The following is an 18,713-nucleotide window of genomic DNA, read 5'->3' on the forward strand; positions in this document are numbered from 1 at the left end:
TTTTAAAACCAGGTGTTAAGTAGGGGATTCATTCATTTGGCCTAAATTCATCAAGAGAGAAGAGTGTTAGTGTTACAAAATACTTACAATGATGTCATTTTGAGATTGTGTGATTGAGCTTTTGTACCACGTGAACCATGTTTGAGGCACTTGCCTAAACAATGCACAGTCTGAATGGCAGTCACGTTGCTTAGACCATCAGTGCAGCGTGCCATGAGTTTCAATAGTACGTTGGTTAAGGTCTTGCAGTTTAAAAGTTGTTTACAGAAAATGCTAAACTTTCTGGTTGAGAAAAACAGTAAAGAATAATTTATTACCACTCGGTTACGGCATATATAATGCTCTTGCTGGAAGTGTGCACTATGATTACTCCATCCTGTGTTTAAAAAAAAAAAAAAAAAAGGCCTTTTTATTAAGTTATTTGGTCTACTAATGACAAAACTGTAAAACCACTCTTTTGGCATGTGGTCAAAGGCTACCGCAAAGTGCTAATCTATGCTATACTATCATCTCTGACATCTGTGGTGCGCTTACTGACATGTCACCTAGACTCTAAAGTTCACAAGAGTGCTGTATTTGAAAGATTGCAAACTTCCTTAAGGAAAAAGGACTTTATTGCAAATGGAAGGTAAGGGGCTTAAGTGGCTTTGTTGCAAATGGGAATCCATTATGAATTTAAAGAGTAAGTGGCTGAGTAAGTGGCTTTCTATTTACCAGTAAGACAGTTTATTATTTTAACACTAAAAGCAGAAGCTGAGATATTATTTTTTTCAACTTCTTTTTTAATATGTTTGGTGGATTAAGCAGGGAAGGCTTGTCTTTTAGCTTTCCGTTTGTTAGTGTTGAACTATTTGAAATACCATGGCACTAAGTGTTGCTCTTTAAAAAGCCTGTGGAAACAATTTCTAATTACCAGCTACCAGTGTTTTGTTGACTCTAGAGAAATCTCTTTATACTATCTTTTTTTTTTTTTTTGGCTTAGAGCTTAATTGTGTTTTAAATAATGGATTGACTAGAGGGAAATGTGATTTGAGATCTTAAAAATACTGTTGGCAGTTTGTGTTTGTATAGTCTTAATTTTATTTTCCAATGAAAGAAAATAAATCTATCAAAGTAATCTATCTAGTCATGTGTAAATTATTCTTTCTACTGAAAAATAAAAATGGATATAAAGTGGTTAATGTATATGTTAAAAGGTATGTGTAAGTCCAGATTTGAAGAGCATCCCCATGATTGTTTAGTTTTGATGATTGTTTAGTCATGATGATTTAGTTTTTTGCAGTTGAACTTTAAAGAACTTCATTATTTAATTACATTTGTTTGCACTAATGAAATGCTGAAAAATGTAGAGATTTTCTAAGGGTAATTACTTGGTAATTGAAATTTATTTCAGGAAATTAATTGAACAGATAATATATGGAATCTTTGTCATTTTTGACACTTTCTTAGTATCATGTTGGGATTTGCTTATTGCAAAAGATAAATTTATGTACATACTTTATTTTTTGTTACTTCAACCACTGTTAATTCTTTTAAATGATTGTAACTTTGTTTTTCTTAAAGCATCATAGTGTTAAGTAGCTTTCTGACCTGTATTTGTAATGCACTAAAATAAGATATCAGATTTTTTTTGTTTAGTATTTGGGAAAGATGAAAGTAAAGCTCACTGTAAAGTAGAAGTCAAGACTCACATTCCTTTGAGTCTCTCTCCTGTATTCCTTATTATTTTCATCTTTATTTCATTATCACCTAAATTAATGTCAGAACCAATATAGCTGAGTAAACTGATTATTCAGCAAAGTACTGAGTGAGAAAATGGTTGTGGTGAAGTGTTGAAGCTTTCACAATGTGCGTTCTTAAAATACTGTGAATCTTGTGTACATCTGCAAGCTTCTAAAGAAATGAAATATGTAGTGGTGATGCCAAAATGATGGTCTTTAAATACAGAAAACATTTTGAACAATCTAAAATTATATACGTTGAGAGACTCAAAGCTTTTGTAACTAAATGTCATTAAAAATGCAGGGCTATAGAGGAAGAGATTGATTTGTGTTAGTCAAGTGCCTTAGTCACAAGTCCTTTCTGACACAAATTTAGGATTTGGCAAGTTACTGGATTTCTTTGTGTCATGGTCTTACTATTAATAAAGTATGTACTAATATGACCTTTTTCCTGTGTCATCTAATATAAACGCAACCTGTGGGCTTCAAGTAGCTTTTAAAAACTTAGATTGTCTAATTTTCTTCAAGTTACTACAATATAACTATATGGTCCATCAAACTAGTGTTGTTTTTCTCAATTCACCATGCTAGCTGTTCAGTACCTGCTTTACCAATTTCCCTTTCCACAAAGTCTAAGCAACAGTAGCTCTCTTAAGCGATTGCATATTATGCAGAGGCCATACCTGAGAAATCTAGAAACTGTGATAAATTTGCACATAAAAAGCTTTTTTCCAAAACAGTATCAGAGAGCACAGATTTTGTTATGGAGCAGTAATTCATGAACTTCTGTCAAAGGGACTTGGGAACATTTATGCCATCTTTAAGAAAGGCTTTGCTACAGTGGTTTTCTTATTAACTCTGTAAGAAAATGCAAATGTTGTTCAACGCAGCAATATGGAGAAAACACCTACAGCTTTGCTAATTATTCTGCTCCAAGAATGAATCCTGCTTCCCTGGAGACATTTGGCTCAAAGGTCTTGGCAGAATTCAGTGGGGATGCCACCATTTGCAGGGAAGAGCCAATAGTCGTATATAGGCTCTTATAGTCTTAACCTATGTAGTCTTGCTCAGTTGACAAATTTGAGAGCCACACTTCTTTCAGTGATATGCTCGGAGATATATAAAAAAAATAGTATTGAGAGGTAATGTTTTAGCTCTATTCAAAGCATTGTGGCTATAATCACTCCTCTGGGAAAAATAGGTTAAATCCAAGTTACTGGATTGAGCAAGAAGCATCAAAAAGATCAAGCTGTAGTAGAAGCACCAGAGTTGTTTCTTTTAAATAGAAAATATTGTTTTGCATGTTATGGTATTTTAATAGAAATTTGAATTTTAAAATTGCTTCAGATTACTGAACAGTAATTGCCTTAATGAATTAAGGAAAAAAAAAGTAGAAAAGTTCCATGAAATGGAAGCCTGAAGAAAAAAAAATCAATTCTTTTAAGATATGTTTAATGGACTTTGGATTTGGCCTTCCCATCAGTCCTCTTTCCATGCAATGCTGTGAATGTATAGAACTGGATTTCCTTCTTTGCTTTGGATAACATTATCATAAAGAATGGAAATTATTGCATAAGTAATGATGCCTGTTTTGTTACAGATTTATGTACCATATTTCCTACCTTCTGCCATTCCTTATTCCCCACTTACCCAATTAGGATGCTCAGCTCCTTTCTAATGGCTGGCTAGAAAAAAAGCAGGGATAAAGTTTGTTGGTGCCTATTGGTTGCTGAAAAATCAGTGGGAAAGTTGGTGCTAAGTGCAGCTTTTCTTTTATTGGGGTGCCAATTTAGTAGCGGTAGTGATCTCCCTTACCCAGAGAGACTGATTTTTACCAAGCTTGCAGGAACTCTAAGACTTTATCTTTAATCATTAAGACTTGCATTTGGCTGCAAAGTGGCTATCAGGAGACTGACAAATAGACAGAAAAATAAGACCAGGTCACAGAACCCTCATTTCCTTGGCTAACAGGCTGAAAATGAATATAGCTGTACCTTGAAAATGACTATTCATTTTGCTATCAGTTGAACTAGGTCAGATAGAGAGAGTTTGTAACTGATAAAGAATGGAGATAGAAGAAGAAATACAGATTGTTAGATGGTTTTGATTAAGAGGGCACAAAGAATAGAAAAGAGAATAGTAGAAAACATAGCACTACAAGAATGAAAATAGAGGAACGGGTTGCTTTAGAAAAATAAATATAAAGGGGAAGAAATAAAGGAAAAAATGGTATTCAGAAGAATGTTAACAAAGGTACAGTAATTTTTAAAACAGTTTTGCAAGGTATTTGGCAGAACATTGTGTAGACCATGTATCATTCTACTATTGATAACTATTATTTTTGAAAGGGGTCAAAGATGGTGCAGGTGGCATTTTCAGACATCTCCTTGGCTATCTTGGTCAAATTCATATTTTTGTAAATTATTTTGTGAGTATTGTGCTTGGGTCTTTCCATTGTATTACCTCGTGTTTCCCATGTAACCTGCGTTAGTAATTCAGATGCTAAGCTCAGTGAATCCTAGCTGTGAATGGGTTTGACATCTGCAGTGAAACCAATTCATCTGTTCTGTGATGAGCTGTGTGAATTTAGGCTATCAGAATTGGGGTTAAGTTGAAGAACTGGAGATGAGGCAGACAATGGATTCCTACATGCTGGAGCTTCTGCTTCTCTTGGAGTTTTAGTAAAACATTTTTTTTTTTAGAAGTGTGGTGGAGCTTTCCAGAATGGCTGTTCAGATTATAAAAGGTGCTAGCTTTCAGATTTAGCATACATATTCTGTTTTTCCTTGATGTGAGTCTTTCAGAATTACTTGAAAGACACAGTTGCTGATCTGAGGAATATCAGCAGTGTTTTCTTCTTCTTTCCCCACTTGAAAGACATCTTCACAGATGTTTGTTGCTGGCTAGAAACTTACCGATCTGTTTTTCTGCATCTAAGGTGTTTTGTGAAGATACGGCAACTACAGAACTCTGACTTAGGGCTGGGCTCATTATTTAAGCCAAACTCTGGATCTATGAATGTTTTGAATATTTGAAGACATAGAATATATATATATATATATATATATATATTTAAACATCCTTAGTCTTGGGTTCAGAAATCTCATTTTAACTTTCAGTTGCTATTTATTTCCATCATAAGGGTAGTTGATGTTATTTGTGAGAACCTTAGAAGCCTTGGTTAGATAAATAGGTTCTGGGGATGGGAATCAATTTCATAGTGTGTTTTCCTGGTAATAGTTTTAAATGATTTCTGACTTGGAAGAAAAGTCTTTTCAAGCATAGAATGTCTTCCTTGATGAAGGAGACTTATTTTCATGGTATGCTGAGTTCCTGGTGAGAAGTGGAGCAGTACTTCCCTGTTCTGGTTGTGGTGGAAAAACAAAAACCCTTTGCCTAGTTCCGAAACTTCACACTCGATTGGTTGGGCTCTTGGTTGTTCTGAGTGCTGTGATTAACTTACAGATGTATTTTACTTTGTTAATTTTCATGGAGTCGTAGAATCACAGAATGGTTTGGGTTGGAAGGGTCCTTAAAGATCACCTAGTTCCAACAATGTTAACCAGTACTGGTCCCAATACTGACCCCTGAGGAACACCACTCGTTACTATCTCCACCTGGACATTGAGCTGTTGACAGCAACTCTGAGTGCGGCCATCCAGCCAATTCCTTACCCACCGAGTGGTCCATCCATCAAATCCATGTCTCTCCCATTTAGAGACAAGGATATCAAGGATATCAGTGGCAGATGATGTTCTCATTCTTTGATTCATCTTCTGTCGCTCTTTCTCTGCAGCTGTAAGAAACATCAGTTTTGTTTTAATCTTTCTATCTGGAAAATAGAGAGTGAGCCTTAATGAATATCAAAGGATACCTTGCATCTGCTTTTCTTCTACCTAGTAGCTTTTACTCACATGCTGCACCTTGTTAATGACTGATAGCTTTTGTATTATGAGCTGTAAGTAAATTGCCATATATTTTGTTAAGTTTTTCGTTACATTTTTAATGTAATTGTAAAGATGAAACAAGCTGGTTCAGACAGCTTTGGCACTTTAAAAAACTTTTTCTAATGTAAAGTCAAAGCTCTTTATTTTTGCTGGGAATACTCTCGCTATTGCTTGTCATACATGGTTATTTCAATCAGTTTAGAAATTACTGAGTAATTTTTTTTGGGGGGTGGAGGGGAAGGAAACCATTATGATGGGCTCAGCAATAAAATTTGTCTGTTATACTTACTTTCTTGGTAACCTGATGCTCTTTCTCTGTAAAGAACAACTGTTTGCTTTTCTTTTTTTTTTGATCTCCAAAGATCTAGCTAATGTCAGCAAAAATTTTCTGAAGAGGCCTGATATGTAGTCATTCCCAGCAGCACTCTATTTAAAATATGTGTATAGTACTTTTGCTGCTCGAGGAATACCACTCAAAATTTGTTCCAAAAAGACTCTGTATGTGTGTTCTGGGGCATGGGAAAAACAGTGAATTGGTCGCTTCATTCTTGGATCCTCCAAAATAGCATCAAAATTCATTAGGGAATTCAGTGAGGTGTTCAACAGTCATCAATTGCTGCTTCATAATGATCATATTCTCAGGGAAGGAACAGCCCATGCACTTGTGTTCCAGTGAAATACTCTGAGAGATTGTTTATTGGATGTTCTGCACAGAAGCTGTAGCATGAGATTTGTCCTAACAGGAGTTGGGTGAATCTTGCAAAGAGTTGGCTTGTCCATAGGAGCTCTTTCAGAACTGGCCAAGATTTCATCTGATTTTCACGAATAAAATAATAAATTACACACAGGGATCTAGTTGAACCACTGGTCATCCTCGTAATTAGCAGCTTAGCTGCCTGACTTTTCTGTGTGATTCAAACTTTTTTTTTTAATGTATTGTGGTGAAAAGCATATATAATAGTACAGCCTGATTATTTCAGGAGTTTGTGGAAATTTTCAAAACTCGAGATTGTTAATAAATAATATTCATGTCATTTCTGAAAGACAGAAGGAGGGCTATCTAATCTAAATATTATTTTTAATAGCCTTATTACTTCTAACTCTGAAAATAAATATTAGTTATGAGGATAGAAAAACTGAAGAAGCAAGTTAATTTATGAAGACTATTTTGTATGTTTAACAGTGTGCTTAAAATGATAGGGAGGAAAAAAAAAACAAAAAACAAAAAACACAGGAAGATTTCTGTCTATGGAACCTTGACAAAACATGGTGATGTCTCAAACTTGAAGGAGTTTTATAACATGCCCATGAAGATTTCTTGGATGAACAGGACCTCTTTAGTGAAAAGGATCTCTTTATTGCAACATTTTCCATCTGCATTTGTTTCTGAGACTTCCTAATTTTGCTTCCATGAAAAGATGTAAAAAGTAGGCTAGTGGACAAAGGGAAGGACAAATTTGTCCACAGTGCGTTATTAACAATTGGTCAAGGACTGGTGAAGTTTGGAGGCTGCTGCTGAAGTCCTTGTTTTTTGGAACTTTTACTATTAGTCTTATGTTTTAGGTTACACAGTCAGAAAGATTGTTTGGATAGATGTATCTAATTGTGGTTAAGTAGGCAAGTACAGCTCAACGCGTTAAGGAATTGTGAGCTACCAGTTCACTGGATTCATGAGTGCTTTCCATTAGTTTAGTTGACTTTATACTTAAAAAAGACTATTTAAGCATTCTGTTCATACTTATTACCCAGAAGACAATGTCTGGGTGATTTAGAGACATTTGATTAAGAAAAGCCTTTTTTTTTTTTTGTATTCACATTGCTTATTTCAGTAGTGTTACACAGGTAGAATGTGGGGTCCCCAAAACTCATTAGGGGCTCTTTACATCTAATTTATATGAAACTACTAATTGTCACTATTAAGGAAAGCTATAAGAAATATAGGAATGAGAAAACAAATGAGATGTGAAAAACTGAAGGACAAGAATGAGTGAAATCAACATACCATATATAAAGTGACAGGGATGAGGTAGGTTAGAAGTCAAAAGCAACTTTGAAAATACAAAATCAGTTTTCTTTCCTAATTAATTGATTCCACTGTGTACGTAGCAATTGATCTTAAGGATATCAAGAAGTCACACCAAAATCCTAGAAGTAATTTTTCTTTGCTTAGCTCACACTGAATTTGGTTAATATCTTCCTGATTTTTTTAAGCAGAAGAATCTGATTAAGCAGAAGAACCTGTCTGCACAAAATGCAACTCTTCTCCATTGTCTCCACATCCATGACCATTAACTGCTTTAGAGCATGTAGAGTGGTGGTATGAAAGTGTTACAGGAGTGCTTCTAGCAGGGTTGTTTTGCAAGAGTCTAAATTTACTGAAAGGCATTAGAAAGTCACCGATGGAGTCTTTAATTTAGTTTAGCCCTCTTCTGTTAAAAAAAAAAAAAATCCCAAACCATGCTGAGGTGCACCATGCTGAGTGTCATATCTTTTTTTCTGTTTTCACGGTCTTAGCTACTCAAATTGCAAGTTGTTTTGGACATGAATTCTCTGCTACTCTGTATTTTTGTGGTGTCTAACACATCGGGAATCTGTCCTTGGCTGTTAGCTTTGCACGAAGCTTACGAATATTTATGTTGAACAGATCAGCCACACCCTGACAATATCTATGTGATAGGTCATAAAGTAATCTTAGTTATTTTATTATCCACCCTTTTCATTGCTTCTGTGGATGTTCAGCCTAGCTCTGTAGCCAACTCTTGTGATTTTGGTTGGCATTTAATTTTCCAGGTTACTTTGCATTACTCCTGTGCCTGTTTTCATTCTGTGTTATCTCTACATCACTATCTTCACACTATAATGTTATGTTTTCAGTGCTATGCGGGAAAAAGCCACATTAGTCTTTCAGAATTGTTTTTGGCATTTATAGTGTAAAATGATACCTATTGGAACAATCACGTCCTGGTGTGCTGAGGCAGTAAGCTCTATGGTTGCACTAACATTTCTCTCCAAGATGTTTCCTATGTGCATTCAGCTGTGGTCACATTAGTTCTTTATGCACTGTTCCTGCATACATACATTTTAAACTGGGGAAAAAGATCTACCCTGATGTGGATTTCAAAGTGGTGAGGTTTAACCAGGGCATTTTGCAACATCAGCATAATACTGTGAACTGTGCAGTCCTGGGTACACTGAATCCTGTCCCTGGGACACTGAAAAAGCCTGGCTCCATCCTGTTTGCACCCTCCCTTCAGGTGTTTCTATACACTGATAAAATCTCCCCAAGCGTCCTCTTCTGCAGGCTGAACAGTCCCAGCTCTCTCAGCCTTTCCTCATAGCAGAGATGCTGTGTGTTCCACGTAGCACAGCTTTTCTCTCACCTCTGTGTTAGATAAGGGCATTTTTTCATAAATTTAGCTTTAGTACCAACTTTGGCTTTCCTATTTGTTGTTTATTTGCATGGCTTGTCAGAAGTAACAAAATCATTGCTTCTTAGGTGAATGGGCACAGTTTAAAGGGTATAAACGGTTACGTAACTAAATGGGTCAAACTTTCATATCAATGCTGATTCCATTTGTAACTGTTCTTATTAAAAGGAGACAGTCAGATCCACTGCTTGGAAAATGTACTTCCACACAGGAGGAAGCTGGGACAGCAATTTAAGTCATTGCAAGGACCTCACTTGAGGTTAGAGGCAGTAAAAACTTCAACAGCTTAATGCACTGCTATTTGAGGTAAGGACATTCTGGGGTTCATAGCATCATACTTCCTGGGAATTGTTTTTATTCTGCCATAAGAGGCTATGTAGATTTCAAGAGGAGCACAGTTGTTTAAGTAAAGCTGGTAAGAGAACTGGGAATTAGTCATTGGACATCATTTATTTTTAGACAACTCAGAAGTTATTTATGCTGAATGTCAGAACAAATTGTGAATGATGACTCCTGAGCAAAACGTTTTTGTTGCTTTGACAAACTGAATTTGAGCTATTCATCTTGGGCTTCAAACAAATTTTTACTTCTTTTAGTCTCGTCTCAGAGATCAATGTAATATTTTCATTTCAGTTAGGAACAAAGAAAACATATAGACATATGCATCTGCATGCAGATAGCTAGATATGCTTATAGAAACTGACAAAGTGCAGAGAAGTCTTTAAGTAACTTTTTTTGAAAGCTTGGTAAGCCATCTAGCAGTATTTGTATTAACAGGAACACTTTTCATTCAGTTTGCATTTATTGTTCACTGTAGAAAAAAGAATCAAAACATCAGCATTCTACCTATTAGGGTCATTTTTTCTCTCTACTCAGAGTCAGAGGTTTTAGAAAATTGTTTGAAAACATGTTTCAAGAATTATTGCAAGCCTATTAACTTGTTTCTTCCAGCTTGTTGACTATAACATAGAATTCCTGTACTGAATGTACAGCTAGATTTCTTGAGTACAGCTGGAAACCTTGGAAGTGATTTTATTCATAACCTTCCTCACAATGGAAACAGGGCTCAACAACTCCAGCAAATGATGTAAATGTATGGGCTTAACAACATTTGAAGAAAAAAAAAAGTTTTACTTTCTTTGGGGCAGTCGAGTTATGGATAAGGATGTGTTGTGTGTGTGTGTGCGTGTGCTCGTGTGTGCGTACAGTGTGTGTACCTCCCTATTTGTATGGAATTTTATCAAATGGTAAGCCTTACAGACCTATTATAACTATTATGTCTCTTCTTTGTTTAGCATATCTATATGATTTCATTTGAAATCATTTAAAATCCATATTCCTTGGGACACCGAACCATATTAATAATGTTGTTTTACTGAAACATCAGAACTTTTTTTTCCCAGAGAATAGTATTTGTAATATAAAGTCTCTCTTGATACTTAAGCTCATTCTTAAATGTAGTGCTAAGGGAAGGTCAAAGATCAGAGTTGTGAAGGACAGGTGGCTACAAATAAAACTAGGTTTGAGTTTTTTTTTCTTTGCCATCTTGCTGCTAACGCTTACTCCTGCTTCTGCCTTTGCTGTTGTCAAAAATGCATTCCAATTTTTTCCAGTGATCCAAACTGCTTGTTCCTTTCCCTGCCTTTGAGTTGTCATTAGGATTTTAATCTGAGTATATTGTGCTGATACCACTGAGTTGGTGGAAGTAGATGCCAGGTTGAAGTACAGCAAGACTGACTTGTTAGGGAAAACAGATTGAAATTGGTCCTGTAAAATTAATTTAAATTCATTCTGGGAGCTTTATTCCTTATTAGAAGTCAATATTTGAATGCACAGTAATAACTTCCGAAAGACCTCAACAGACAGTATGACAGCTGTCTACAACTTCTAGTATGTGTTTTGATAATTTCTTCCATGTAGCATTAATCATTTGGTTTTAGATAATTATGCTACTTGGAGTTGTAATGCATTATGTTTTTAGATCTCTGTCTATTTTCTGTAGTAGCTGACCTTTTACTCTGATTTGAAACAAATTGGCAAGAGGTTAGACTACAAACTTTTTTTTTTTTTAGTTTTAAAATCTTGGGGGGGTTTATTTTCATCTTTCATTTCACACAAGGCAGGTGAGGGTATAGTAATTATGTCACAGGAGGGCTGTGCAGCAGGACAGCCTCTTTGCCCCAGTGTGATAAGGATGCCTGCTGTGTTTAACAGTAGTACACGGCTGTTCTCAGTTCCTTCCTTCACACCCCCCACTTGTTTCCTGTAAATGTCATGTGCATTTAAGGACCATGCTCTGGTTCTTTGTTAGAAATCAGAATTCTTGTCCATTCATCTTCATGCTCTTTGCAGTCTGAGATGCTGATGGACCGGATTGTCCTCGCAGTATAAATTGCAAATTGGACCTGTTTTCCTTGCCATATAAATTTCTTACTGCAGTTCCTTCTGTTTTGGGGGAACTTGTTCTGTGTTGCAGCAGCTGGTGGTAGCTCTGAGCTCTGCCCAGACCACAGCCGGTGCCAGCAGCAGCTGCTGTGCCACCTGCAGTGCATGGATGCCGGCCTCTCGGTCAGAAAGCACAGCCCTCTGCTGCGTGAGCTCAACAAGCAGGCAGTAATGTATTAAAAGCCTCTGTTTTGTTTAACTACTAGTAGGTAGATAAGGATTTGCGCTCTGCTAATGTTGATCGGTTAAAATGACTGGCAATGTTTTAGCTATTGATGTGAAGTTAAAAAGAAATTGGATTTTCGTTTTTGTTCCCTGCTGTTTGTTAATCAGCAGTCTCGCCTATTATAGAGCTTCATGTTTTTTTCATTTTATTGTTTGGAAAGACTTTGTTAAAGATTTCTCTCTGATAGCCTTCCTGAATGATGGAATAAGAATGACATTTTCTCTTTTCCAAGTGGTTTTATCCCTTGATCTACCTACATTGCTGCCAATGTTCAGCTAGGATTCTCTGCTATATTATTGCTCTACTCGGACATGTGTGTTTATTTTACCTACACTAGCCTTATGAATCTATACAAAATGTGTGTAAGCCAGACTGTCTCATGGCAGGGGGGTTGGAATTAGATTACCTTTAAGTTCCCTTCCAACCCAAACTACTCTATGATTCCCTGATTACCAGTAGTTGAGAAATCTTATTTATACTTTGGGCTGTTGAGCTGTATGTGATGAAATAATGTTTTTTGCATGTCATTTGTTCATCTTTGCATCTTGATTTTACTGATGAATAAGTTTCAGTTAACTTGGGAGCGTAGTGTAGATATAATACAGTAGATCTGAAGGCTTGCTTTCACTTTCCATCTCTGGGAATTTAGTACTGTTGAAAGTCAGACTATATGATATTTTCTTTTAATTTGGATTAATTTCATATTTTTTCTTCAAGAATTATTTTTGAAGCTTTAAAGAGTGCATACATTTTTTGCTTTAACTATTTCCTGGAGAAGGTAGTTCTGTGCAACTGATAGCTATAATTCGCAAACTGGATCTTGACCATTAGTAAGTTCAAGATGCCTGGAGGTACAAAACCCTTGGGACACATCCTATTCCTATTCTTTCATTTGTTTTCTGTGCTATGGTAAAAGGGTACTTGAGGATCTATTTGTTTGACTTTCCAGAGATCCTAAAGCTCCAGCATGGCTCTAGGGTGTCTGGAAACTGGGGACATAATTACTGCATTTGTTAAGATTGTTGATATATCACATGAACCAATAATAGTTCCTTGTATCTGGGATGCACTGGACTTAGTGTCATGCTGTTGATCTGCACGTGCACAGTAAACATTAATCCTCAGTGTTTCATCTGGCAGGTTATGTTGCACATTTCTCTCTGGGAAATGCTGAATAGAAATCTGAGATCTTACTTCTATCCCTGTGCTTATGATATTCAGTACGACAAATACAGCTATGCAATTTCATTTGTTATTGAAACATTGAAAGGAAAGTAGAAATTAGGGGATCTGGGGAAAAAAGTAGCCTTCCTCAGGTTTTACCATTTCTAAGGACAAATTTATTAAAGCTAATCTGAAAATGTGAAAGGAACAAAGTTTTTCAAGGCATTTATTGAAACTTTACCAAGGGTGTTTTTTCTTTTAAGCTTCCATATTCTGGCTCGTTTTCAGTAAAGACACATATCTACTAATGTTGATTTATATGTAATTTTATAATTGTTTGCATACGTGTTCATTGAAAATGAGATATAATATTTCAATGCTTTTGCCAGCTTCATTGAAATTATTTTGGAAAGCTAGTTTTTAAATTATGCAGGAAATTTTTACAGTCTATAAAGAACAAGATCAAAAGTATGCAGAACTTTAAATGGGAGAGTGAACATCAAAACAATTTCTATAAGAGATGGAAAATCTTTTTCCGAGAACAAGTTTACAGAAATAGACAACTTGCCAGTGTGATAAAATAACAGACATATATAATCTAATACTGGCTTTGATCATTTCCTTAAAGGCAATTGCTGTGTTAGTGAAGCAGCTGGTGACAGTGGAAATAGTGCTGTTACCGTGGGCATACAGTAATAGTGTAAAATACAGTTGACCATCAAACTCGTTTTGGTTTAAGTCAGCTTTCCCATGAGTAAGGGCACAGTATGTTACTGGTAATGTCAGCACTTAGATTTCAAAGCGCTTGGAAGCACCAGGCGTGTATTATTTCATTCTGTCATCAGTGCCTGTAGGAGAGGAGAAAGCAGCCAAGATGACGAACTGAGAATTGAATAGAAAAGTGATTATGGAAACTCTTGGATAAAGAGTGTGGTGAGGGAGGTTGAAAATAATTTGCTAAGCTGCTTCACTGCAAAAACATTGGGCGGCAGTTCAGAAAACCTTCAGTGTGCAACCTGAAAGCCTCAGTCTGGCAAAGGCACTAGCGGGCGGTTGGGGGATCATGCCGCTAGCCTCATGCTCTGGAGAAACCTAAACTGTTGCTGTTGTGTGTTAAACTGATGTAAAACAGTTCTGACAAGGAATTTGAGGTGAAAATCTATATTCAGTATGTGCGTTTGTTCTTGTTTTAGGGTTAATGTAGTAGTTGAAAGCCCTAGCGTCTTTTCTCCAATGCCCAGCTGCAGCACAGGTGACAGTGGTGTGACGGCCTGCGCGTCGAGCGTTGCTGACTGGGCTTCAGTGGCCCCTGGGAGGGAGCACTGCTGAAGTGTGCCGGGCCGCTTCTGAAGGAGGTGACCCTGATCTGCGCCATCTCTCTGGTGGTGCTGGCTGCTAACTGTACAATGCTGCAGGACAAACCAAGTTATCTCCTGAAACTGGCTTTCCCCACAGCCCCATAAGTCTTTGAGGAGATGCCAGGATGGGAACTTGAGGTGCTGGGTAGGACAGGAGCCCTCCCTTCTGGGAGCAACCAGGGTGACATCAGCTGGACTCAGCTCTGAAAACACAGAATGACTGAGACCCCTGCTCTCTTAAATCCCTGGATGTTTCTTCTGACTTTCCTCTGTGGACCGTTCCTAAAGCTAATCAACAAAAGTTTCCATTTTCATTTGATTTAAGACAGGAGATATCTACAATTACACTTAGCACCCTCAAAAGTCTCTCTGGAATTTAAAGATCAGCTAGCAACAACTTCTGGTTATGGATATAAAGAAGAAATGTTTTATATCAGTGCCAGTCTCCTAAGCCACACTGTATTCTTTAAAGATGCATTTTTAAAGTACTCTGTGTGAGCTGCATTATGTGCGTGCATTTAAACCTTTGAATCCCTCACTGACATAGGACTAAATGTAAAGACTGGTGTTTCGAAAGATAGAGAGCTGTTGGGGAAATGGAGAAGAGTCAAGCCCTTCTAGAAATGTAAAAGGTATCGGTGTGAGGGAACAAAATACTTCATTCCCTGAAAGACAACCAGTTTCTCTAGCTAATCCAAATGAAAAAAGCACTCCATCTAAATGCCTTCTTAAAAGGTGACAAACCAGTAGAATTCTGTGATGGCCAGTTTGTTACACCGTGCTGATTTATCCACTGCTTTCTTCAGTTTTTATGCCAGTGGTATTTCCAATTCAGTTTGAAAGGTGAGGACCCCATTAGCTGATGTCTACTGCACTGTAGACAAAGTTGTTTGATAAAATATTTGGACTGCAAAATGCTCTTCTGAATGGTGGGTTTTGGTTACCCTGGAGGTTGAGTGCCTGACTCGTTTGATCTGACAGGGAGTAATGCTTTGTAGCTTAATTTAAAAATGAAATTAATGTTTTATAGAAGAGCTTTGATATCTGCAAACAATCATTAACAATTCATGTCCTCTGTGCTCTATAGCTTGTAGAACAGTTACTTGTGAGATTTTCCCTTTTAACTCATTAACTACTTTATTTCCAGGAAATAAGATTTTAATTTCTACATCTTCATAGGGAACTTTATAACAGCCATTCTAGAACACTGCCAATGTAGAAAAAGTATATATATATGTATATAAAATTTTTGCTTTATAAAAAAAAATATTAACATCTGTTGCTACTGTTTGCAGTTATTACTGTATGGTACTGTTGTCTTTGGTAGAGAAAACAATATAATTAAAATGAAGAGGACATACAGAGACCCATTATCTTTGCTGAACTAAAGTATTTTTTGACCAGTAATTCAATAATTACCTCATGCATTACAGAGCTGTTTTTCTTTTAAAACAAAACAAACAAACAAAAAAAAAAAACAACTCCACCCTCCAAACTGTGTACCAAAACTATTAGGAGGAATGATCTATAAAAGCATGAAAAGAATAGCTTAGAAAAAACAAGTAGGGAGAAATAACTTAGAAATACATGATCAACAATGAGAAGTTGTTTGAGAACTTTAGTAGGTGCTCACAAAACAAATTAACATAGCTGAGAAGTAAGGCAGTAGGGCTACCCTGACTTAAATCATATGGTTTGGAAGGGCGATGTTAATGAATGGTCATAGTAAAGTCACTGAGGTCCTGCATAGTATGATTTTTTTTAACCTGTTTAGTATTTTTATCAAAGATATGGAAAACGTTTAAAACCATTACTGATTTTAAAAAACAATGTTGGAGATAGGAAGCCGTTGGAGAAATAGACACTCGATCACTGATAAAGAGAAGTTGGATTCATTGGCTGGGCTGGGTTCAGGCTCATGTTATGTTTTTCAGCATATCCAAATATAATTTTGCATCTTGAAATAATGAATGTAGACTATTATTCCCTCTTTATTCCAGAAAGCAATTATTTGTTGAAGGCAAAAAAAAATCATTTCCCAAAAATGGGGAATCACAGTTGTCAGTTGAAACTGGACTCGTGGGGTTATGCTTTGGCCAAAAGGCCTTGTGCATCCAAGAACCGCAGTACCGAGGTTACATTGCCTCTGTGTTTGGTGTTGCTCTGTAAAAGGCTGGAATGCTGGTTCAAGATGGGCGTAGGACACTAAAAACTGGAGATGATTCAGGGAAGGGCTGTAAGAGTGATGAAGGAACTGGAAGTGTGCTATATGATGAAAGATTTAAAGCTCAGTCCGCTTAGTTTAGCGAAAGCGTGGGTAGGAGATGATTTGATCACAATCTTAACGTGTTCATGTGGGGAGCAGAAATGTGATAATAGATAGCTTCTCCTAGAAGATGATAGATAGCAAACAGAAGGAAAAATAAGAACCAGCAGCATGAAGTTGAACTCAGCCAAACTAGTTTAGAAATAAGATGCAAAATTTTAGCAGGGAAAGCAGTTAAACATTGGAACAACTTAGCAATAGCTGTGATGCATTTGCAAACACTGGAAATGCCATAATTAACATTGCATGTCTTTCTGAAAGATGCACAGTGTTTTAGGAACAAGTGTGAAACTTCAAACAAAAATTAATGCAGCAGAGCCTGTAATATTCAGGAATTACAGTACTTGGATCTTTCCTTAAAATCCAGGTTGATATTTGCAATGCAGTATAATGATTAACATCTGCTCATTTTGATTCTGTATTAACATATAGAAGTATTTTAAAGGTATTTCTATATGGCACAATGTGCTGCAGGTATCCACGCTGGCCCTGAACAAGTTGGGTTGGGTACCAAGTGTCCCCAAGCCTTGCTAGCATGGTTGCCTGACAGGTACTTTTTAGTTGAGTTGAGGCGCTAATTTTAATGATAGCTTGTAATGTTTCAAAGCGTGTACTTCTCAGAACAAATATATGCAAAAGAATAAATATCTTCATTTAAAATAGGAGGATTCTCAAAACAAACAAACAAAACCCAAACAATAAAAAGAAAAACACACCAAACTTGTAAATTGATTAATCATATCAGTTTTATCATATCAAATTTAAACTGGAGTGTTTATTTTTCTGAGCTGTTGTTTTGGTGTATTTGACAGATTTGTAGTGCATTTAATGTCTCTGCTCTTCAGCTATGAATTTCCAGTGAAGGCATAAGAAATACAGGAAATACCCTACCTCACAATGGATAATTTTCCAACTGCCTTTTCCTGTCTTTCTTAGATCTGAATGTTTTCAGGCTCCTCCACAGTACAGTATATGGTTCACATTGCTTATTGGCCTGTGACCTGCCAGTACCTCTGTGGACAAGCTACTTAGCCAATGAGCTACCTTAGAAAATTGAAAGGATTAGGAAAATACTGGGTTCATAATGAAAACAGAATTATTAAGACATAGCCTTTATATATTCTGTAAAGTAGATAGCCTGGAGCTGCCCCACTGGAGAAGTTCACATCTTTAAGAAAAGTTGAGTTGATAGCTACCAGTATCTTGGGCTTTCCTTCTTGATAACTACTGGTATGCTAACAGTACACCGTGTAATTATCTCTAAAATACGGCTGTAACTGTCCTGTCCTTGAAAGATTACTATACACAACCTTTTGATGTTTTTTTTTTTCTTTCCCCTAACATGTAAATCTAGAAGTTCATGGAACTTTTTTATGCACCATATGAAATGGTAAAATGTTTATTATGAAAAGTAAAGCTTGGCTGCCATATTTCTAACCAGAGGCATCTGATATTTGTGAAATCTAAGCAATTTAGCATGTAGTTGCAATATACGTCAAGATATTTGGTTATATTGAAGCTTTGTACTCTCATCAGATTAAACTATTTTGCTTTCATCATTGTCTTTCAACATAAACACAGACAGTTTTTGGTTAAAAGTAGCTTATGTTACATTCTGTATGTATTGTGCTATGGAATTATTTCTGAAGTGAATTCCATATAAACTACACAAACTTTGAGATTTAAAATTAGAAAATGTTTGCAATTGCTGCGTAAAACCTGAATAAGAAACATTAATCTATACAATTGTCTTCTTGCTAAAAAAAAAAAAATAATAATAAAAATAAATTAATAAGTATACTTTTTGATTGGTTGTTATTCATGAGTTTTACCTAGGGTCTGGTCAGGCAGACTTATCAGTGAAGGATTTATTTGCATGTGTGCGTCTTATTTTTCACAGGATCCAAGTTGATGACTTTTAGAAATCTTCTTCTCTTTCAGAAATGTTACAATTTGAATTGATAGGATAAATTCAAATTCAGTAGAATCTATTTTTATTCTTCATATTTGCTTAAAATGGAATGGAAGATTGCACTTCTCTAGTAAATGTAAAAACATTCTAATAATTACTCAGATTTATGGGATGATTCCTCATTTC

At 36.2% G+C, this 18,713-nt stretch overlaps 1 protein-coding gene across 2 annotated transcripts in view; it reads left to right on the plus strand.

The window, feature by feature from the left end:
- BCKDHB (branched chain keto acid dehydrogenase E1 subunit beta) overlaps positions 1 to 18,713 on the plus strand; it is a 125,707-nt gene that overhangs the window by 52,503 nt on the left and 54,491 nt on the right. The window lies entirely within an intron of this gene.

The sequence above is a fragment of the Cygnus olor genome, chromosome 3 (assembly GCF_009769625.2).
Source record: "Cygnus olor isolate bCygOlo1 chromosome 3, bCygOlo1.pri.v2, whole genome shotgun sequence".
Taxonomy (NCBI): Eukaryota; Metazoa; Chordata; class Aves; order Anseriformes; family Anatidae; genus Cygnus; species Cygnus olor.